Raw genomic sequence first — 24,153 nt, 5'->3', positions numbered from 1 at the left:
ATTTAATTCATTCTTCAAATTGATTACCGCTTGAAAGAATGTCAGAGCAAATGTGGCAAGGGAAGAACATTTAGACCCTTATCGAGTCCACCTAACACGAACCGAGGCCAATCGACTGAAGAGGCCAAGCAGTTGGGGTCCACAGCAAGAGGTCCTTTATCCCCGGAAGAAAGAGCCCGTAGAAGAACTCTCGGCCTTTGTATGTACTGCAGGGCTAACACCCATGCAGTCCAAGAATGTCCAATCGCTCCTCCCAGAAGGTCGGGAAATGCCAGCTCCTGGCTGTGAGAGGGACCACGGCACGGGATTCATTGCCACCACGAGGTTCCTCACTTAAGACACACACAGCAGTCTGCTCGCGCCCTTTGGACAATCAAATGTTGATACTTAAGGTTTCCTTCACAATGGGAGAACCAACATTCCAGAACGTCCCAGCCTTGGTAGACAGCTGGGCAGCAGGAAACTTCATGGACGATCACTGGGCCATGGAACATGATATTTCACGCTCCCTTAAATCCGAGACGATTCCCGTAAATAGCGTGGATGGTAGTCCATTGGTCTCCGGACCAATCAAGGAGCAGACCGAATCACTAATTATGACCATCTCCTCCCATCAGGAAATCCTTACATTGGAAATTATTCATGCTGCACATCATCCGATTATTCTCGGGCTACCATGGCTGAGAAGGCATAATCCGTTTATCAACTGGTCAGCAGGGTCATTTTTTTCTGGGATCCGAGAATTGTCTTGACCACTGCCTGATTGACCAGCAGAATAAAAATATTGAGACCATAGCCTCTTGTGAGGAAGCCCCAGGGGTCACTACTCTCTGTCAGGTTACCGGACTACCGGATGTGCATCGTCAATTCAGTGAAGTATTCTCCACATCTGAGTATACTCAATTGCCTCCTCTTTGGAGGGATGATTGTACAATCAACTTGCTTCCAGACCTTCCTTTACCGTTTGGTCGGATGTATATTCTTTCAAATTCGGAGAAGTAAGTACTTGGAGAATATCTAAAAACTAACATCAAGAATGGACTCATCACAAACATCCCCAGCGGCCGCCTCTTTGTTTTTCATCCCAAAGAAACACTTTTCGGAGCTACGGCCCTGTGTAGATTATCGTGGATTGAACAAAATCACAGTTCCCGATAAGTATCCAATGCCCCTCATCCCTGACATCTTGGAGGCAGCAAAAGGGGCGTAGATTTATACCAAACTTGATCTCAAAGGCGCCTATCATCTCATCAGGGTTAGAGAGGGCGACAAATGGAAGACCGCCTTCAGAGCACCATTTGGACACTGCCAATATCGAGTGATGCCATTCGGTCTTTCTAATGCCTCTGCCATAGTCCAAAGATTTATGGACCATTTATTTGTGGACCTACTCTTACACACGGTTATCATATATCTGGATGACATCTTGGTTTTCTCATTATCCTTTCAAGAACATTATCATCACGTCAGTGAAGTATTAAGGAGACTCCAACAAAATAATGTGTTTTGTAAACTGGAAATGTGTTTGTTCCATCAGTCCCAAGTAGTGCATTTGGGATATGTAATATCAGCTGAGGGAATCGCTATGGATCTGGAGAAGGTATCTGCAGTAAAAGATTGGCCCGTTCCTAAATCAGGAAAAGATATCCAAAGATTTGTCAGATTCGCAAATTTTTACAGGAAATTCATCCAGAATTTCTCTTCCCTTACTCAGCCACTAACCAATCTCTTAAAAAAGGGAAACCTTTTCAATGGGGTCGGCAGACACAGGAATCATTCAAGAGACTTAAAGATCTGTTTACTTCGGCTCCATATTGATGAACCCTGACCAATATCGTCAGTTTATTGTAGAAACAGATGCTTCCCAATATGCGTTAGGAGCTGTTCTGCTTCAGAAAGCAGATGACCAATCCCAAGAACGCCCAATAGCCTTTCTCTCGAAAACTCTGTCTCCAGCGGAATTGAATTATACTGTTTTAGAAAAAGAGTTGCTGGCGATTAAACGGGCCTTCAAGGAATGGCGTCACCTTCTACTTGGGGCCATGTTTCCTGTGGAGGTACGCACAGATCACCACAACCCTCGGATCCTTCAATATGCCCAGACCTGCAACAGCAGGCAGACCAGGTGGGCCCATTTCTTTTCCCCATTCCAAATTCAGTTCTCCTTCAGACCAGGAAGAATCAATCTTAAAGCAGATGCTCTTTCTCTCGCAAGGAACACATTGCAGCTGAACACTTCTTATCAGAGAGGGTCTTTCCCCGTCTGACGTTAGGACTACAACCTAGTCAAAACTTTATGACACGTCTTCAACAACAGTCGGGTTCACTCTTAAAATCGTCTCTGTCTCCAAGAGTCCGATCTACTCTGACTTATAAGGAATGGTGTTACTTTTTTGGCCCTAGAGCATATGTACCCACAAGGAGACTCCAGAAAGAAGTCCTGGAGATGTGTCATGATTCTAAAGCCTTAGGACACTGGGGTATTTTTTCAACTACACAGGAATTGATTCCCAGAAACTCCTGGTGGCCCTCTGTCAAGAAAGACATCAAGAAATATATAGAATCTTGTCCTGTGTGTCTCCAAACCAAGAGTCCTCGGAATTCACCATTAGGGAAGTTGATGAAGATGCCAATACCGACACATCCTTGGCAAATCATATCCACGGACTTTGTGGTCGACCTACCTAAGTCTGGTGGGTGTTCAACTATCATGGTCACCATTGTCTCGTTCTCTAAAATGGCTCATTTTATCCCCCTCTCTGGGGTCCCCACAGCAGCCCAAATGGCTCGAATCTTTGTATCACAGATATTTTCACTACATGGTCTCCCTGAAACTATCATCTCCGATAGGGGATCTCAATACACCTCCAGATATTGGGGTCAGGTCTGCCGCATTCTAGGTATTTCTCAAGCCCTTAGCTCGGGGTACCATCCACAGTCAAAGGGCCAAATTGAAAGATTAAATCAGACACTTGAGGTATATCTCCGCTGTTATGTAGGAGCAGCACAGGATGATTTGAAAGAACTATTGCCCTTAGCGGAATTTGCATATAATAATGCCTATCATTCTTCCATTGGAACATCACCATTCTTTTGTACCTATGGATTCCATCCTAGCTCATTTCCCACAACACAGATTTCATCCTCTAAATTCCCAGATGTTGACCACCTGATAAGACAGATTAAGGAAGGCCACAAAATGGCACAGTTCTCATTAAGAGAAGCACAAGGCAGAAGGAAGATGTTTGCAAATCATCATCGGATCTCTGCCCGAGATATTCAACCAGGCGCTTGGGTTTGGTTGTCATCGAGGTTTCTTCCTCGACATCTAATTCCTTCAAAACTATCTCCCAAATTCTTGGGACCTTTTCTGGTCATTAAGACAGTAGGATCTGCTGCTTTTAAGCTCCAACTCCCTGATTCTTGGAGTCGGATACATCCGGTGTTTCATGTTTCACAATTGAAACCTGATATCCGAAACCACTTTCATCCCAAAGTAGTGGATCATCCTACTCCAGTTCTTTCTACGACAGACCCTGAGTATGAAGTTGCAGACCTATGTGACTCCTGCTACCGTCAGGGGCGCTTACAATATCTGCTGAATTGGAAGGGATACTCTGCGGCCGATCGCGCAAGGGAGCAAGAATCCGCTATACATGCACCAAGGCTTGTTATAAAATTCCATGCCCGGCACTCGGGCAAGGGGGAGACACCCTTAAGAGGGGGCCTACTTTGACATGTGTTTCCAGCTCTCCACCGAGTAACGGCTCGAGAGGGTGCAGACTCAGAAAAGAGCCTTACAAGACCTCAAGCAGTAGTCTAGCGTTACTTTCTACAGAAGCTCGGGTGGAGACTCCGCCTACATCCACCTGTGCCGTATATCCGGAAGGCAGATACGGTTCACATCGTGTTGCTACTCTCGTAGGAGTACGGCCCCATTCCGTGAGTTTGCCTAGTGATTTGTTTACAAGAATACTCCCGACTCTTAGGAATTCCTTTCCTAAACCTTTGTTTAATCTTTCTATCCTTTCCACTGCAGATTCACTGTCACTGTAATAGCTTAAACCCAACCTCTCTCCATTCGGGATCCCCACTCTCAGCAAGCCGCACACAGACATCGCAGTAAGATTCAGGCTCTGCCCCTAAACACTCGGCGTAGCTTAGTATCAGAGCTCTCGCTCTTCGGGTCAACTCTCAATCTGTTTCCTCTTACAGAATCAGAGCGCAATCTTTACTTTCACATTCATCTCAGGATCAACGCGTGATAGGAATTACGATTACTTTGTGTCCGGGGATTTATCTCAATTGCCGGTAGGAACCTTTTTGTTTATTCAGACAGATCATTAGGTTTCTTACCTCCGATTCATCATTTACTGATTTCCGTAAGTCGGCTTTACTTTTATTCAGTCTTTTCCACCGTCCTCTTTCCACTCCTGGACTTTACTGCTCATCCACGCCATAACGGGGGTAAGGAGAAGAGTAGAGAGGGTGAACGTTTTTCTCGCTTAGGGAGCTGGGGGAATAAAAGCTGTCACAATCATCTCCTCTCTTTCTTGATTAGTTAACAGAACACCCAGTGTCCTCTATCGAGTAGTAGGACGGAGGAAATCATCATTAACATCCTAACTCTTCAGTCCTGATCCAGAGAAGACTGCTTCTCGGATTCCACGAACCCCAGCAGCTCTCCTCATGGTTTTTTCCCTTCGAGGTTTCCCTGGGATTCTCATCGGGCCCGAGTCTTGGGCTGGGGGTCGGAGGGAAGCTCAGGTAGATTCCTTTGGCCTCGAAGACGGATAGGAAAAACATGAAGTCCTGCTGAGATCGTCCATCAGGATACTGGTAGGGTATTTCTGTGTATTACCTAATTTCTGGATGAAAAGATTAAATCATAGTTTAACACCCACACACCCCAACAACATGCACTCATTTATTCACATGAACACCACTCCAAACATCATATACTCTCTCATCCCCATGTGCACTTACAGATACAACCCAAACATACACACATACACGCATATATGTATACTTTTTTGTTTCTTACCTTCAGTCCTGGTCATGACTCTGCTCCTCATGCTGCCTGCTATCAATTGACTCCAGCTCCCGAGAAAAGTGAAACAGGATGCAGGGAGACCTTCCTGGTTCCTGTAGATGCACGCAGGAGCCAGAGCGCTGAGAGCATAACATCCCAGGCCGTCTGAATGTGCTAAGAGGTGTTTTAACACACCTTACGCACATTGAGAAATGCAGTTCGTCAGCCTGCATCCCCAATGGGCCCTGCAAGGCTGGGAAAGATAAATACCCCCGGCCTGGCATGACTCATTCACCATGTATGCAGGGGAACCGAAACTATCAACGTGAAAGCACATTTCCCTTTGACAGTTTAAATAGGGCCAGGAGCTCTCTCTCTCAGTTGCTTACTGCTGCTGAAAAAGCACTGAGTATTTTCACTGGGCTGGCTTGGCCCTGAATAGACGAGTTGCCCCAAGGCAGGGAAACATAATACTCACCTCTTCAGTAATTGAGTAAGTCAGTGTCCTGTTAAGTATTAAGAATATATGTTTTGTCATCTTCCATCTTCATTCAGCCCCCTAGCTCTTTCAATCAGTTCATATATCAGTTGTCCTTTTGTTAAAGCCATCTTTTGCCAAGTGCAAGGCTGCCATCTGAAAAAGTGGCTGCTCAAAAACAGCAGTGTGGATGGAGTCAGTCCCTGCTCCTTGTGGTGTTGGTGATATATTCCGAATCATAGTGCAGGGTCTTCCTGGAACACCACCTTTTTCTGGCCTGAAAGAAGATTAGTTGCCATGAGGAAAAAACAAAAAAGCAAGCAATGGTAATGTGCAAATGGGAGAAGGATCACTTGTTCAGAGCAAATCGTTTTCATTGGTGGCTGGTCACAGTTCCAAGTATTATGATTAAGCATGGCTGGAGTACATTTCAAGTAGCACAAGGAGGAGGATCATAAAGGCACGACTTACTGCTTCTGTGAAGTCAACTACAGGTTCGTTTTTGGGGAACTGAGCACTGTAACGTCCTCCACCTTGAAGACAGAGCATATAGTGAAAATGAATGACCTTGCATTCCCTGCATAAGAGTCTGTCACTGCTGTTAAAGAGTGGTATCAAGGGAAACCTCTGCCAAAATGTATTAGGGGTGGAAATACTGCTTCCAGTATGGCTGCTCCCTATCTACCACTGTTGTCCACATGTCTAATGTTCACTGTTTCAATGGCACTGAAAGACAGTCACCATGGTTATGGTGCATTATCCTCTCTGTGTTTATGAATAACCGTAACCCATTGTGTGTGTGTTTCACTGGGACATGATAACAAGTTCTACGGACCTCATTTTGTAGTAGCTTGCAGGTCGATCGCAATTCCGGGTATTTTCGCCCATAGGGGTTTGTAATAGAAAGGTGCTGATTTCCTGTTTTCTCCCTCTGGGATCCATTCACTGCCGATCTCTTCCCACAGCTGGGGGGGCGTTGGGTGAGGGGGGCTGCGGCTGCTGATGGTGTCTCAGGCAAGGAGGTCACGGCTGCTCTGTGCAAAACAAGGAGAAGCAGTCAGCAGGGCCAGATGCAAGAGTCACAGCCACTGTGCAGAAAAGCAATAGTAAAGCATTCTGCTTCTGTCATTGTCATGGTGTGGGGTGACATTATCAACTAGGGCACTCCACCTGCCATTTAGGATGCGTGTTTAGTTTTGTTCAGATTGCTGGTCTTTCTCACCGGCTCAAATTCAGGTGTGCTGCTCTTCGGTCTGCCACTGACAGCCATTTTATGTTTGACTCTTATCTGGCCATTACGCCCATTTCTGGAGAGAGCTGTTGGAGCTGAAGAGTCAGGCGGCCATTTTGCACAACTGCCCATCAAACCTGCTGATCCTGGATTCTTTATAAAAGACTCACTAAAATAGATCGGTGTGCAGTTTCTTTTTTATTTATATTTCACTGTCATGCTTTAGTGCAGACATTTGTCAATTGATTATTAAAATTACTGTTTTGCTGCGATGAAGAGATGAACGCTTCCCCATATCGTCTAATTCAGCATTGGAACTCTGCTGGTGTTTGACATGTTCCAGTCATTTCCACTAGGAGAATTTATGACAAACTTTGCTTTTATTGTAGAGTAATGCCGACACAGAGGAAAAAAGACACAGAGCTCATTCCTTTTGGCTTTTTACCTTGTTCCGTTCCCAGCTTTGAGTGTTTTACATCGCCGTCAATCACGTTCGGCTGTTGACAGCTCAACTAAAATCCCCTGTGTGAATAAAATACATTCTGTCAAAAAAATGCTTAGGACAGACTGCTGTTGGTCAAAAACCTTGATCTATTCAGTATTTGGAATTAGTCCTGCCAAGCATCTTAAAACATGTTTCTGACGAAGTTGATCTTTTTTGGCAAAGCAAACTATTCCATAATGCTACCATGTTGTCCAATATATATTTCATTAAAAGCGTCCTCCTTTGATCCCAGTACTAATTTTTGGTGTCAAATTGCATTAAGAGGGTTGTCAATCCAGAATGTGTCAATCACTGCCTGCTGTGTATGGCACCAACACGTTTTTTTCCTAACATGGCAAGGAGAATTGTAGACTGCTGGTCCTAAACACAGACCTCTTTTATTCTGCCACCCTCTTGGGACCCTCCCTCAATGACTATTCAAGCATGGCATTCACCAGCCTGTCCAAAGATCCTGCTTCAACCAGTCCTTTTTTCATAAACCAGCGTCTACTCTTCCTCTCCATGCAATCACATGGCTCACCACTTAACACTTTAGACCTCCAAGTTCCAGTCTTGCACCTTCTTCATTCCCAGGCTGTCTTGTCTGTGCTGGCCCAGCTGTAACTATACTGGTTCGAATAGGCTTGAGTCATTGAGCCTCCGTAGAGATGTCTTGCTAGTTGAATCGAGCCAAGTCAGTAATTGATTGTCCACGTTTGCTCAAATTGGATCAGCCTGAACAACAGGTCAATATGGGCCTCATTACGACCCTGGTGCTAAGTGTTTAACGGCGCCGTAAAAGGTTGCGGTGCCGTTAAACACTTAGCGCCTTACTACGAGTTCCCTTTGCGGGACCCGACCTTAACGGCTGGTCTACGCCCGCCGTTAAAGTAGGGACCCGCAAAGGGACATTGGTGCTAAGTACGGTACCGCAATTGGCGGTACCGTCCTTAGCGCCTTCCCCATTCCCATAGAGCTCTATGGGGCGAAAATGGGAATGGGGAAGGGCCATGGTTCAATGGGGAATTACCGCCCCGCCAACCTTGGAATGGGGTGGTAATTCCCCATTGAACCATGGCGGACCCGTTACAACACCGGCACCAACCATGGTGCTAATAGCGCCGGTGTTGTAATGAGGGCCTATGTCTCGAATAGGGTTCAAATGCTTTTTAAATCCTTGTGGGTGGGACAGATTCTGCAAACAATTTTTTGGCATATAGGATGAAATGCCCGTGCGCATCTTATCACTTGCTCCCCAAAAGTGTGCGCCCTACTCTCAAAGCGCATAGGCATGCGCACACCACAGATGCCCACATCAAGATGACTTTTTTCGCCTACATCGTGCATTTGTACAAATAAAAAGGTGTTTGCATCCTGAATCCACAAACAAAATGTTCTTTGAAATGCACATAAAATAGTCACATTCCCCTGCTCAAATGTCAAATAGGGTGGAAGGGGGCGCTCAATGTATTTTCTTTTTCTATGCAGCGCAACAGTGTAAACTGTTGATGTCCAGCTTGCATTCCTATCTCTTAAACAGGAAAAGAATGTTCTCTTTTTTACATTTCCCAATGATTGGACATTTCATGGCCATGCCAAAGGATCAAAGGATGGTGAGCACATCATTTTTATGCTGTTCAGCCCCCCCTGAAATGTTCAGGTAACCATTGTGGACAGGCATATCTGGGCACTTCTAAAATGAATGCAAATAAAATAAGAGCATCCTCTGTATTTTTTTTCCTTTTCCCTCATTTTTAATTTTGCAATTATATAATTTCCTAAGCCACCAGTAACACTGAATCCTAGGATACTAGTTCAGCATTCTAGAATTCAGCACTACCAAACAGCTGTATCTGAGCCGAGCTGAACCGTCAAATACTCGTATCTATACAATCGGACTGAATTGCCGTTCAATGAGGTTGAATCATTTCGAACCTCCGCTCCAAATGGTTTAAATCTTTTGAAGCGGGATGAACACGCATTACTTAGATTGGCTCGAATCCTTTTTCGAGGTCGACCGTCCTTATTCTCTTAGCCGTGCAATCCATTCAAAACCCTACAATTGCACCCAATCAAACGGAATCCTCTAAGGACAATTGAACTCCAACGTGGCCTACATATGGACCTTATCATTCTTTACTTCCCTTTGTACTAACATTTCAAACCTTCAGTGCTTGCCAACTGTCCCTGTTCAATTTCATGGTTATCCTGCCAACGTGGACCAGTTGCATCCACCATTCGACAGGCTACTGTAATAACAGGCTGTCCAAAATACTTCAATGACCGTCTACTGCTCTTTTGGTTGCATGGTATTGTGCATCATGAACCCCCGCAGCAAGATCGCGGTGCTCTGCACCACGCATTTCACCTGAAGTGCCTCGACAGTATTAAGTGCATCAACTGAATGCCACTCCTTCAGTTTATCCAAAGTGGGACTTATCTGTCTCCCCTTCATCTCACCATTACACACCCCCTTAACTTACCACCTTGCAGCATGAGTTTGGAACTTTCTTCTATGCCCAGTGGATGGCCACTCTTTGCTAGCTCCGCACAAGCTAAACGATTGTTCCTTATATATCGCTCTCCTGGCTATGGTAACCATTTTTGCTAGCACTTGCGGTACATATTGCTCATGGTCTACTGACAAAGTATACAAACTTACGAGCTTAGGCATCTTAAATTTGAAAAACATTTATGATTTTGACTGCACCAGAGCAAAACATCGTATTGGCAAACAAGCAGACAGAGGATGTCTGGTCCCACTCGTAAATCAGATAACCCCTTATACTTGGTTTTCTTAGCTGATAAAATGTATGCTTTTTTTTGTCATCCAGTACCTCTCACATGGATTGAACAATATGTTTTTGTTTTCGAACTAGTGAAATGACTGAGTCTCCATGAACGCCATTTCCCCACACCAAGATTTCCAGTTGACACTGATAAAACGGCAGACATTGAAACACTTATCCACAGTCTTCTCTCATTGGCACGATCCCCAGAGGATGCAAGTGGCGACCGATAAAGACCTCTTAGCATTTAACCAACTTAATTAAGTTATTAAGATTTGATGATACCAATGATGCCAGTGGGGGCTGCTAAAAAGCCCACATACACATCTAGGGCCCGATGCATGGAATCATTTGCGTGGGAAATAGGGGACGTGCATGCCAAACTGCATGCATAATCCTGTTAGTTGATTCATAGAATTGAATGCGCAGTACTTTTCCAGGACTTGCATGGAGTTTGTACATGCTCAGCACGTATCTGCAAGCCGTCGAGTGCTTTGCATAATAGACCATGCAGAGCATGGGCGTGGCTTGTGCAGAGGGCTGGGAAGGGGGCGGAACACTGAAAATGGGGAAGAACATTAAAAAAAGTGGGCGTCATGAGGGACAGCCCACAGGCGGTCCCTTGCACGCCCACAATTGCGCCAAACTACACGTATTCACAGAACCACCTGCACAGCCTCTCGGCAGAGAAATGGCAATGCAAATCTCTTGATCTCTGCGCCACCCGTAGGGAGGCGTACAGACACTTGCACATAAGAGTCGTTGCACAGAGGTGGGATCGCATGTTGGATTTCGGGGTGCGTGCACGCAGACAGAGTTCCGATCTAACTCAGGGGTGTACGTGTGCAGTGTAACAGGGTGCAGGAATTTTTTACGAGGGTTTGCACGCAGATTTTCAGAGTTTTACCCAAGTTACAAAGTATCATATGCATGTCGTCGGGATGCCGGCAACAGTTATGGGGACTCTGCGCAGGGTCCCCAAGAGGCAGGCCTGCTCACGGGGGACCCCCCACACTGTTTGAAGGGTGCGTGCAATCGCTTCCGAGTAAGCATGGAAATGTAGCTGTTCTAGCTGTTCATGCTTTGCATAGGGGGCGTGTTGAGGGGGTTCCGGGTGCGACTTGCAAATACGGTTACTTTGCGCAGTAGATTCCATGAATACGCAGGGTGCATATTTTTTATTCTGCCTGAAGGCTCACGCAGTGTCATTCTCGGGGGAAACAGCAATTGCATGGGAAATTAGCAATTTTCCATGAATTGGGCCCCTAGTTTACACCAGAACTGAAGGAAATGAAAAGGAAAAAAAGAATTGAAAAGGAAATGGCATTGCCGTTATCTAGTAAGAGAAAGAATACACTTTGCCAAGCTCACCCAAAAGTACAAAAGCTCAGTAAGGCAAGTGAAAAAGCTCTGTTGCTAGGAATGCTTGAATATCTCCCGTTCGGTACGGATTGGTTAACTAATTAAAAATATCTCACTTCTACAAAAATTAGGTTGTGTACACTTGATCTAAGAGAGAAGATGTCGTTGATAAGATCACTGAGCACCATTCGGATATCACTGTGAAACATAATATCTTGGCACAAACAACTAGACAGAGCCTTGAAGGAAAGACACAACTTTTAGTAGGAAAGAATCCCCTTTGCGAATAGCCTTCAAATCTTTGAATGAGGACTAATACGGTTTACTGGTTTTTTCTAGTACATTTTCAGGATCTGTGGCAGATCCATATCTGCACTTGCAATATTTTAAGATCTTTTAGGCCATCCCGTTTTAGCCAGAAAATACAGGGAATTCTGAAAAATCCTTTATCAATTGAGATTGCATAGGCCACTTTCAAGCTGGTCTACAGTACACCTCTTCATAAAAAGTATCAGGCCATTCTCTTTGATTTTGAAAATATTCATGCAAACTCCAGTCTGCCTATTCTGGTCAAAATGCTGGTAAAAACTATAATCACGCAACTGCAGTCCTTTGTTGAGACCAATATTCTTCTGGATCGCACAGGCCAGAATTTCTCTGATACATGACAACAAATGTGTTGTGACCACTATCTTAAATGGCAACATGTAATACAATGTAATATATTGTGCTGGCCATTTTGTAAACTGCTTTTGTAACAGGGCAGTGGTTGATTAGCTCTGGGCTTTGCAGAGGGATAGTAGACAACAACTCAGGCTACAAGAGAAAAGAGATGGGTGGAACGGTAGCAAAGAACAGGGTAAAAGAAGTTGATGGGAGGAAGAGAGTAGGCAGGAAGATGTGTATATAAGAAGACAAGAAAGGGAGGAGTGGCAGAGTAAAAAAAGCAATGAGCAGTGCACAACACCTTAAGGCGGATCCTAGAACAAATGGGTAACCAACGTAGTTTAACCCAATAGGTGAGATATGGTTGAACTTTATGAACTTTTCACAAATAATGTGTAAGCATTCCAAATTAGCTGGAGATGTGACAAATCAGACAGAGAAATACCCACTGAAAGGGCATTGCCAAAGTCTAGTTCTGTACTAGTGGAAGTACTAGCAGACAAGGTGAGGGAATATTTGGTGAATCAAACACAGGTAATAACTACAGAAAGAGGTGACAGTAGTGATCTGGTGATGAAGAGAAAGATCTTGTTCAAGTTTGAAATCTAATCTATGCACAAGTCACAAAGGAGGAGGACGGATAGGGAGAGGAGAAATCAATAGACTTGAAACAGATGCCGGCAGCATCACAAATCCGGTACTTTTGATGCTATATTCCGTATTCAGCACCATCCATCTATTTTATTCTATATTACATTATTGCCTCAACAGCATAGGCAATCTGAGATTTAGCTGTGCCTAGGCAACACTACATATACGCTCAGCGGCTGCCGTAAACGGCCCTTAGTAGAACCCGACGCGTGAAGCAGGAAACCAGATTATTAAGGTAAGCGCTGAAGGGCAGCGGAAGCCCACCCAAATATCCTCCCAATCACAAACAGGTCCGCAAGTGAACAGGTGGGTTTACACATGCCGTTTTGTTTTGTGGACGATACGATATGCATACGCCCAAACACTCTTTAAAAGTCCTGGTGTTTATTTACTTCACGAACGCTTATCCATCTGAATGAGGAATACAAGACATGCTTGCTTTACGAATATACGTCTCTTTTAATGGCCAAGTTGAATCTCTATGCTGGAGTTTCTGCTCCTATTAGAAACCTGGAGAAAACGTAACCTAGTTAAGATTTAAATGCAACATCTCCAGGTTGGGCACTTGAGTATGAATATTTAATTAATCAATTTATAATAAACAGGAGGATTGTCAGATACCTGAATTCTGATAGAAATAAAACTAAAACTCTAACATAAAAATAAAACTTTGACACAGTATCAAGTAGGGGAAATTAACACATTCTCCCACTATGATCTTTTTTCTTGTTGAAGTGCTCGCAGCGCTTATGAGTCTGATGAGACTCTCTCTGACAACACAAGATCAGTGCACGCATTCCGACGATAGGTAAGCCCTATCTGGAGACAGATCTATTCTAAATCTAACCAGCAAGTGAAATATAAACTAATCTCTAGTATTTTTCTGTTATTCTTTTCCTGTTCTACCAATGATGTTTCCCTCCCTCCCCTTCCTCTCCCACAGTGATCGCTCACGCTACGACTTTTTCTCATGTCCCGTCACCACATTTGGGCGCCATGATGGTATGTTTTATCTCTTTATGTTTTGATGGATTTGCACATGTTTTCTCGAAATCATAATGTTGTGGAAACAAACTGGTGATATATTTTGTTTTGTGTTTTTAACATAAATGCTGATCTGTTCGGGTCATGTGCTGGATAATATGATTGATATGCATTTGGTCTTTTTCGAATTACTGGGAATCTGTTTTATCTATACATCACACAAATTCACTTTAATTTTATTGTAATTCTGTTATCTTGTATGTAGTGTATCAAGCATTAATGGCCAGATTTGAAAAAGGCACACTTAGGGTGCCGAAACACATGTCATCCTTATGGGCTATCAATAAATATAAGATGAATCAAGAAAAACTGGTTTTGGTTGATACCTGAACTTCACTGTGGCGCAGTAATAGATGGGCGCAGAAACCTTTTTTCACTTTTTGCAAACGGAGTGGGGGAACTCTATGTCTCCGTTTTCTGCTCCCACCGGTGCAACACTATAACATTTTTATGCTGCATGAAGTCACAGAGGACCAAGAGTGACTGCACAAAAAGTTCCCCAAGCTTCATCAACATCTGGAGAAGGCTCCAGATATACCCGGGGGTTTGAAACCTCTGAGTGTTGTTGGACGACAGATTATCCAGGGTTACGAAATTGCAGGAAGTGTATTTTCAACATTACATTTGTCGTTTTCAGGTGAGAGGAGTCAGTAATTGCATTGGTCCTGCCTAGACTACGCCAAGAGTGGATGCTTAGCAATGCACCTCATTCATGGCTTGCAAAGGCTGCACGCACCAAAGCCCTTCTCTGTCTGCAGATAGGACACTTTGAGCAGATCTCCATCTTGCTACGTTCCTTTCTCTGATTGGCAATAAAAAAGCAAATAGAGTTTAATTTGGATGAGCAAGGCAGTGCAAGCCAGATCTTGCTGCTGATCTGCAACTGGGTGGTCCTTAACCCTGGCCTAAACCTAGGGACCCTTGGAATCCTACTTATCTCCGCTACCCCGCTCACTCACTCTTCCCATTGCAGAACCTGGCATAAGCGATAGTTCCCCGTCGCCCTGCTCTGCATTCTATCCTGCTCAGTCTGCCCTCATTCTGCCTCCCATTGCTCTCAACGGCCTGGCCTAATGTCCCTCAGATCTCATGGGTGACCAGGCACAGCGCCTGCAACACTACCCTATCAAAGGTATGGCTGCCATGCCTTCACTTTCATGCACCTGCCAGCATATGAAGATCACCAGGCCACTACTCGCACAAGCCTCAGCCATGCACACTATCCACAGCCAATTAAAGCCAGGCTTGGCTGCTGGTCAGTGGTACATCTTCACTCCCTCCCAAATTCATGGATTGTTTTTATTTCTGCACAGCCATAGAAAATGGCAAACAACAATCAACACAGTTATTAACTTTACATTCCATAAATTCATCAGATACAACTTTTTCAGGTGGACGGACTAAAAGGGGGGGGGGTGGCCTCAGGCAAGGGAGCAGCACAATATCTAATGCGCAAGACATACCTACAGATAAAACATGTGTTCCCTGTTCTACACACACTCTCTCTCTCTCTCTCTCTCTATCTCTCTCTCTCCCTCTCTCTTTCTTCTCCCCCTCTCTCTCTCTCTTTCGCTCTCTTTCTTCTCTCTCTCTCTCTCTCTCTCTCTCTCCCTCTCTCTTTCTTCTCTCTCTCTTTCGCTCTCTTTCTTCTCTCTCTCTCTCTTTCTTCTCTCTCGCTCTATATCTCTCTCTCTCAGAAAAAGGTACCCCAAGTTAACAACGCAGCTGTGATGTAGCTGACTAAAATGATAAAAAAGAAAGGAGTGAATCTTTGGAAATGGCCCAGCAAACCCTGTAACCTGTTTAGTTTAACAACTTTAACGCAACACCCTCTTTTATCCCCTCACCAACCGTAGTGTTTCCTGCAGATACACCCCACTGGCTGTAGCACTGCACCAAACGGTTGGTCTTCCACACTTAGAGCAGGCACGCTTGAATGTGCACACCATCCTGGTGCAGTAGCCACTTTCGTATGCACGGGGTGCCCATACCGGCAGTGTCCTAGGCAGGGCCCGCCATTTCACTCATTCTGGGCAGGATGAGACTAACTGACAGGACACTAGCTACGTTCAGCGTTTCCATCCGCCAGAGATCACTCAATGGATACCGATGAAAGGCAGTACAATTTAATAGTAAAATTGAGTGACAATTCGGTTATAAACCGTCCTAAACTCAACATGTACATTGTGGGAAAGTATCTTATCTGCACTTCCGGGACAGTGCCATGCCCCCTCTTAAATACCACTCTGCCTGAGTTCTGTGCCCTGATAGAACATCGGAAACGCACGACAGGGAGTGCACCAAAAGTTGACCCCCTCTTCAGAAGCATATTCTGAAGAAAGGGGAGAGAACTTTCTGGAAAGCTCTGGGAATCTCTGATACTCCTTTACCCCAGCGGCACCTCTCATCAAGCAGTGTACTACGAAATAGTTCGACTTGGGTGCAGTGCTTCTTGGCCTTCCGACAAAATTGTTATGCTAAGGGATGGACAGGAAGTGGGTAGGTGGAGGGATGTCAGGTACATTTACAATATAAATAGGTTGAGAGTCCCCCACTTACGAGCCGGGTTTGGGGCATATTGGAGGGAAGTGGTTTCAGAGAGACAGGTGAGAATTCCTTGCCAACTAATAGGTCAAAGAGGCAAAGCAAACCTCTTGGTGTAGATATTTCAGAAGGATATATGCCAAAGAACTCTCAAGTTACACTCTTGGTACCTCTGCCTCTTCCTCAGAAACACTTCCTTTTCCCTTCTGTGAGCTCACCCTCTGATTCCCCTCCTATTCTCTCTGTTAAGTTTTACACTTCCTTACCTTTCTGAGTTTTTTTTTACTTTATTAAATTTTCAAGAAAATACAAACAGTGAAGTAGGAAAAACAAGCAAGAAAGTAGAAATATAGCAGCAACCTATCATCAACATTTTACAACCCCCCATATACAGGGGAAGGTGAAAGAGACAAAACAAAACAAACCAGGGGGGAGATGAAGAAATGGCGTTAAACATACAGTTAATTAAAAACACCCCAGATGTCAGAATACTTAGCTATCTTTCCCTTACCTTGAAAAGATACCTTCTCCCTACTTGAACAAACTGACAAGACATGCAACCAGTCACCAACAGAGGCCTTGACATCGCTCTTCCAAAACCTTTACATTTGTTTTTTTGTTTTTGGGCCACTAAGAGTGCCCTGCAAGCCCAAAAGAGTAAACCAATGGCTAGCTTTGGAGCTGCCCTAGTCTGCATCAATTGACCCATTTTGACTGATGCACCAGATAACAATAATATTCCACTAAACCCTTAGAAAACGATTCTATCTTCTAAATTGCACATTCTGGACCTTACCAGATATTTTGGCCTATGACTCCAATTATTCCTCAACATTCACTATACTGGTTTGGGCACCTTAACAGCACCTTAACACCAAAACATCTGAGTGCTGCATTATGCCCAGCAATGCTTTAGACAGTATAGGTATGCCCCTACATTGAATATACTGCAACCTACAGGGTGTAGTATAATTTACTGTGTTTTGGGGTACAGCTCCAATGAATGTGATAACATTATTGCCAGCAATAATGTGGCACATATAGCCAGCCCTATGTTGTTAGCATAACATATGGTTATGCAAATGGAGACAGGCCGTAGTTTTAAAAGTACACCAGAATATATATATATATGTTTTTTCTCTTTTCTCTTGCTTGAAATGCCCCATTCACAGGAGACTACATTAGCTGTCTAATTGACTGACTTAATTAACAAATACTAATACTAGAACTAACTCAATAATATTATAATGTAATCTGTAGGTGGAAAAGAGGAAGAAAGACATGCTCTGAGATTCATTTTAAACGTGCATTTGGATTTTCTTTTCCTCTCTCTGTTCACTGTGTTTGCAGGAAACAAAATCTGCATGCCAGGAAATGAGTTTAGCTACAGTTTCTTATTGTAAAAATTGAGCTATTGTGGAAGGAAGGATGATACAGTCTTTTGAATTTGATTGGGCAGAGTATCTGCAGTGGTTCCACGTAGGCAGAGGGGGACGAGACAGAGGTTTGCTGGAAGAGTCTGACAGAAAAAAGTTTCAGTTTAATTTTGCTGAGCTGCTGACATGGACCATCAGAGACTGGGCATTTCTAGTCTCACTTAGCACCGGCTTGAGAACTGCAGATGAACTGCATGTACTTGCTGTGCACTTCAAACTTCAAGATTACGAGGACAACCCTGGGCCCATTCCTCGGAGGCGAGCGAAGGGAGGTCGCGTGTGGGAGAGCTACAGATTGAGGTTGTGTGCTGTACGGATGACCTTCTATAAATATCAGGCAGGGGGAGTAGCAGTAGGGAATCCCCTGTGTTTAATTGCCACGCCATAATGTTGCAAAGTGAATATTGTTCTATCGCTGTAATTTTTTTTCCTTCTTATTGTTACAAATAATGTGGAGTAAATTTTGTTTTATTGCTGCATTTGTTTTCTCTTCTGTTTGTTAGATAATGTGGCAGCAAGAAGGGTAAGGTGTTATTTTGAAATGCAACTGTTTATAATACAAATGTTATAGACACGAACCGTGTAGAGTGTTTTTGCTTTTGTCTTTTCTTGGTGCATTTATAGTAATATTTCAGGAGAGGGGGAAGATTTTTTAGGTAATACATGTGTCATGTTTCCCATGCAGATGGAATAATAGCACTAGCAATTATAAATAGCTGTGTGCGTGTTTCCACTCAGTGTGTGATGTCTGAGTGGAATTTAATACAATAGACATTGCTGGGCATACATGAACCAGCAAAGAGGCCTATGGAAACATAGTTCACTGATGTATGTACATTAGTGATAATACCACAGGTTATTGAGAATGCTATATGTGAAACTGTGGTGTTTCTGAATGTAAGTCTGAGGCCTCTATAGATCACAAGAACAGTCTAAGAAAAATAAGAGTTTTGTGTATATTGGGGCCACAAATAAAACAGAAAGATTATGCTCACCAAAATAACACCAACAATAATGTATCCCACTAACTGATCCCATATAATGTAATAAGGAATGGTCACTGAAAGGAAATAAGGCCAAACCCAATCTAAATGCAAGGAGTAGTCATCTCCAAATTACCATTATTTTTGACGGTAAGAAAATACCACCAGACCCCAAATCTACACAAAATATCCTACATATTTATGGTGCGTTGCAGGCCGGGAAAGTGATCATAGAGCACCTACTGGGCGTGACAAGTGTGTCTCACACTACCATTTGTACATTAGAGGGAACCCATTTCATAATAGCAGTATGTCACTAAAAACGAATTTCAGAATGTCTCAAATGGAATCCACATTCTCAGAACTAGTGCAATATTTGGAGGCAAAGTTATATGCACATGAGATGTGGTCATTGAATAATGCCACAGAATGGCATGATCACATTTATGGTGAAGTGCAGAAAGAACCACTAGACAACATTTTTGCAGAAGGCAGTATAATTCAGGTCTGTCTTCTGAGATTATTAAATGCAGATAAAGATTGTCTGATACGGCTATGCGCAAAGACATGGTTTATTTTGAATAGGTCCCTGCGAATGCAAGAAAGTGATACTAAGCTGGTTAAGAGGTTAAAAGCCGACCTAGATGGGGCAAGTAAAAAGGAGGAAATGTTAAGAGCAGAATTAGAAGGATGTCAAAAAGACATGCAGCTAAAATGTAGAGATCTTGATATTCAGTTGTCCAAAAGCAAGAAACAGTTTGAGGACAGTGAACAAGAACTGGTACACTTAAAAGCATTGGTGGACCACATTAGTCAAGATAAAGATGAGATTTTTTCAGAAATGCAGATTTTACAAAAAGAACATTACGAAAAGGAAAGTGATCTCCAAAATGCAAAACAGGAAATGGTTAAAATGTTTCAAGAAAGAGACAAGAGAAACAAAGAATTCAATGCCAAATGCAAATGCGCGACATGCAGGAGGTAATTAATAAAATGAGTGATGGAAACAACTATTTGCAAAATGAGGCAGACAGGCTCCTTAAGAAGTGTAAGGATTTGGAACAGCAAATATGCATTTCCAGGTCCCAGGATAGACGGCAGGGCACCACATTCAATGGTGTTGAGGTGAATTCTATTTCTACCCAAAGAGCTAGTGCCCCAGTGATTTGCCCGGTGACTGAACTTGGTTGCAGCACCCTTGGGGGATTTGATACACCCATTGGGGGCCGCCACCAATCCCATTCACCAGGAATCAGGGTTGAATCACCAAGTAGTGCAATTCCATGCATTGCAACAAGTAGCCCCATAAAGATAATGAAATCCATCAAAGCCCTGATCAAACCATTTAAAAAGGGTGGGGAATGCTGCATAGAGGATCACTTAGAAGCGGTCCATGACCTTTTTAAATCCCTCCAGATACCTAAGGAACAATACAGGCAGTATTTTCAATTAACTCTAGATGCTCCCACAGCCAGTATCATAAGGGGATTGAATGAACAGCAGAATAAGACACGGGCAGAGTTTGAAAAAGAGATTAGGTGTCATTTTTCTCCTTGCAGGAGGCAAAGAAAGTTGCTTATACAATCACTGCTGGGCCTAATACATCCCCTCGCCAGTTTTTACAAGACTTAAAAAGAGCATTTTCTCCCTTTAATGTATGTTTTGACCCCAATTCTAATGAATTTAAAACTGCCTACTTCTGTGGGCTACAGAAAGACATCATATCACAGTTGGTCCGTGAATTTGATCGTGACAAGTCCCTTGAGTGGATTGTACACCAAAGCCCAAAACTATGTGAAGTACTCTATTGTCAGGGTAGAGAAAATGATAAAATGAAAGACACTAGACCAAAAGTTAAAGAACCCTCAGCAACAGTGATGGAAATCCGGTCAGCCAAAATGTCCCTTGAGTCTGCTCAAAGTCCAGGTAAAAATAATTTGACACCTGAACAAAGTGGTAAACAACAAAGGTCGTCACTTCCTGTGCCAATATTTCAATCACTGTAACTCTCACCTGGCTCCCACGGAGGCGCTGGTCTAGTCTGGGTTGCTGTGGCCTCTTCAAGCATGATGCGCAGAACTCGGACCACCGATTGAACAGGACCCCCAAATCTTGCTTGTCTGGCCCGTAGGAATATCCTTCTGCAGATGAGAAAGGGGATTAACTGTCTGCAGAATAGTGTGCTTGCTCCCCGCTTTCCCCCTTCGTTCTTCTCTGACTTCCTCCAAAACCCCCGGTTTAAGCTCACCTTATGGTTTGGAAGGATGAACTCTCCATCCTGCTTCTGGTGCAGGGGCGCGCGTTCGTCCAGTTACTTCACTGGTTTTCAGAATGGCACTGGCAAAATCCACTTGACTTTTCTGAGCGATACGCCGTAAGTATGAAGATTCAAAAGTTCAAGTGTGAGCCTCTTTTATGTTGTCTTCCTAACCTGTGATCTGTCCTTTATTTCAGGTGCAGAACGAAGGCGATGCGTTGAGGGGTTAAATTGCCGATGGTAAAATCAGGTGAGTTAGTGATGAGGGCGACCCCTCTAAATGTCTTTATAATTCCCCAGTAATGTCTTTTGTCCTTTTCCCATAGGGGCCGGGGTGCGGTACCTGCCAACGAAGCGGCACCGACCCGAAATGTGGAATGGTTCACCAAGAAAAGCCGGTAAGTATTATGGCTGAAAATTCGGCTTTCCTCATGTGTTCCCTCTGCTCACCTTTTGTCTCTTCTTCTCTCCCCTAGGTGCAGAGATGTGGCGACCGGTGCTGACAGCTGCGATGGAGCCGGGAGATGTCTCGAGGACAGGTGAGTGAAGCGCAGCGCTGCAGCGAGCAACGCAATGTTTTTAAAGGGAAGTCTTTCTTCAAGAATGCTGGCGTGAAGATTCTGGATGCAGGTAAGAAGTTTGAATAAGTTCTTGGTTTTCACCTTTCTCTTCTCTTCTTTCCTTCAGGTGTTCCAGGTTCGAGGCGGGCGTGGCTGGAGTCCAGGTGCAGGAGCAGACACGGTGAGCGTTCAGCTGCTGGGATGCAGAACAACGCGAAGCACGTGTGGCTGTCCGGGCGTGGCTTAAATAGCCTTGGAAGAAGTCCTAGGTAAGTATTCTTCCACAGCCCCACCCAAGTAACAAAATAGTCCCTTCAGTAAAATAGTCCTTCCTAAGCCTCATTTGGCTTGGGTCTTCATGCAGCATGGTCTGCATCAGGTGAGTATGCAGCATGGTCTGTATCAGGTAAGTGCACCAAACATTTCCCTTTATGAGCCTGGTGCCTATGGCGCCAGGACTGATGTCCAACATGAGCCTGGCGCCAAAGGCGCCAGGACAGAGTCCAACGAGCCCCTATAAGGGGCCGCTTGGCATTTACCTGGGGGCATGATGCCTGCTCCCGGGGGTGCTGGGCCTGGCCTGGTGCTCCGGGGGTAGGCATCATGACAGCATTCCCCCTCAAGGCCCCTCCCAAGGTCGTTCCCTCTGGAGGTTTCAGTTTGTTTGGGAAATTCCGATGGAACCTTTTTACTAGCCGAGGTGCATGTACGTGGTCGCTGGGTTCCCAAGACCTTTCCTGAGGCCCGTACCCCTTCCAATCAATTAGATAGAAAAGTTTTGATTTTGAGATCTTAGAATCCAAAATGTTCTTCACCTCGAATTCAGGCTCCCCATCTATCTGGATTGGTTCTGGTGGCTTTATTAATCTGGTTCCTGGTTGCACTGGTTTCAAAAGTGACACATGAAAAACGGGGTGAATCTGCAGGTTAGCTGGTAGATCTAGCTTGACTGCAACTGGGTTAATTAAAGCTTTGATCGAGTAAGGGCCTAAATACCTTGGATTAAAAGTCTGAGGTCCCTTGAGCGATAAGTGTTTGGTAGCCAACCATACTTGATCCCCTATTTGGTATGGAGGCGCCTCTCTTCGATGCAGATCCGCATTCTTTTTGTATTTCCTTTTCGCATGTTGTAAGTGTGCAGTTGCATCCTTGAAGGCTTGAGTAATCGTAGAATGCAAATGGTCCACTGCGGGCATTTCAAGGCTCAAAGGTGAGTCCAAGTCTGAAGTACGAGGGTGATGTCCATATAGGGTATAAAAGGGGCTCTGACCAGTTCCAGAGTGTATCGAGTTATTGTATGCATATTCAGCCACCCATAAAATATCCTTCCAATTACCCTCCGATTGGTGCAACATACATCGTAGATATTGTTCAAGGTTCTGGTTTGTTCTCTCCGTCTGACCATCGGTCTGTGGGTGGTGGCTGGTTGAGAGTCTTACGTCTATTTGTGCCAGTTGACAACACTTTTTCCAAAAATGAGAAATAAACTGGCTTCCCCGATCGGAGACTAGTAGGGATGGGAATCCATGCAAATGGATGATATTTTCGAGGAATTCCTTGGCAAGAACAAAAGCTGAAGGTAATCCTTTCAACGGAATAAAATGGGCCATCTTGGAAAATAAATCCACCACAACCAGAATAGTATTGTATCCATTACAAGAGGGCAGGTACGTGATAAAATCTAGTGACAAGGTGTGCCAAGGTGCTGGTGGAATGTCTAAGGGTTGAAGAAGACCGGCGGGTTTTGTTTTTTGACCTTTGTTTTGGGCGCAAACTCCACAGGACATCACGAAAGATTTAATATCCTTTCGCCAGGAAGGCCACCAGAATTGTCGTTTAATTTTTTCCTCTGTTTTGGCAATGTGTCATGATCTCTGCTTCCAAAAGGTCAGGGTTTTCCCAACTCCCTTGGAAGCAGATCCATAACCCAGGTTCCGAGTGCCAACCAGTCCCAATTGGGACCTTTTGGACCCAGTCCTGGCGCCAGGGGCACCAGGCTCATAAATATGCCCAGTCCCAGCGCTGGAAGCGCCGGGCTCATAATGCTTGGGTGGACTTACCTGCAGCAGACCATGCTGCTTACTTGCCTGCCAGTTGAGCCTCTGATCCTCTTCTGTTTGGAACTACTTTTCCTGTTGGGTGGGGCAGGAGCCACTCCTTAGATTCAGAACACTGGAACTCTTCTGGAAAGCAGGAACTCTTTTCTTACCTAGGCGTGGCTGTGGAAGGAGACACCTAAGCACTACAGGAGGCTATTTAAACCACACCCGATGGATGAATCTTGCTTTGCGTTATTCTGCATCCTCTTCAGCAGAACGCTCATCGCGTCTTCTGCATCTGATCCTGGGCCTAAGGAAAAAGGCTTACCATCCTGAATCCAGTCTTCAGCAACACCTATAAAGACAAGAAAGAACAGGTTAGCATTACGGTCTTCAGTGACAGCTCTTCACTTACCTGGTCCATCGGCTGTCACCAACGCCTCGCGCTGCATTCCGGCATCTGAAAGACAAAGGCTTACCTACTCTTCGTGCGCTCCGGAGGTCTTCACACTGCATTCCTGCATCTGAAAGACAAAAGCTTACCAACTCTTCGCACGCTCCGGAGGCCTTCGGCGCTGCATCCCGCATCTTAAAGAC

General features: G+C 44.4%; 1 long non-coding RNA gene across 1 annotated transcript in view; it reads left to right on the top strand.

Annotated features, from left to right (window-relative positions):
* LOC138579544 (uncharacterized) overlaps positions 1-24,153 on the top strand; it is a 174,503-nt gene that overhangs the window by 41,887 nt on the left and 108,463 nt on the right. The window contains exon 2 of the long non-coding RNA XR_011304056.1: positions 13,637-13,695. This is a non-coding gene — a long non-coding RNA (uncharacterized lncRNA). The remainder of the gene's footprint in view (positions 1-13,636; positions 13,696-24,153) is intronic.

Source organism: Ambystoma mexicanum, chromosome 3p (genome assembly GCF_040938575.1).
Source record: "Ambystoma mexicanum isolate Mex_15411 chromosome 3p, UKY_AmexF1_1, whole genome shotgun sequence".
In the NCBI taxonomy this organism is placed as follows: domain Eukaryota; kingdom Metazoa; phylum Chordata; class Amphibia; order Caudata; family Ambystomatidae; genus Ambystoma; species Ambystoma mexicanum.
This window is presented reverse-complemented; position numbering and strand designations above follow the sequence as displayed.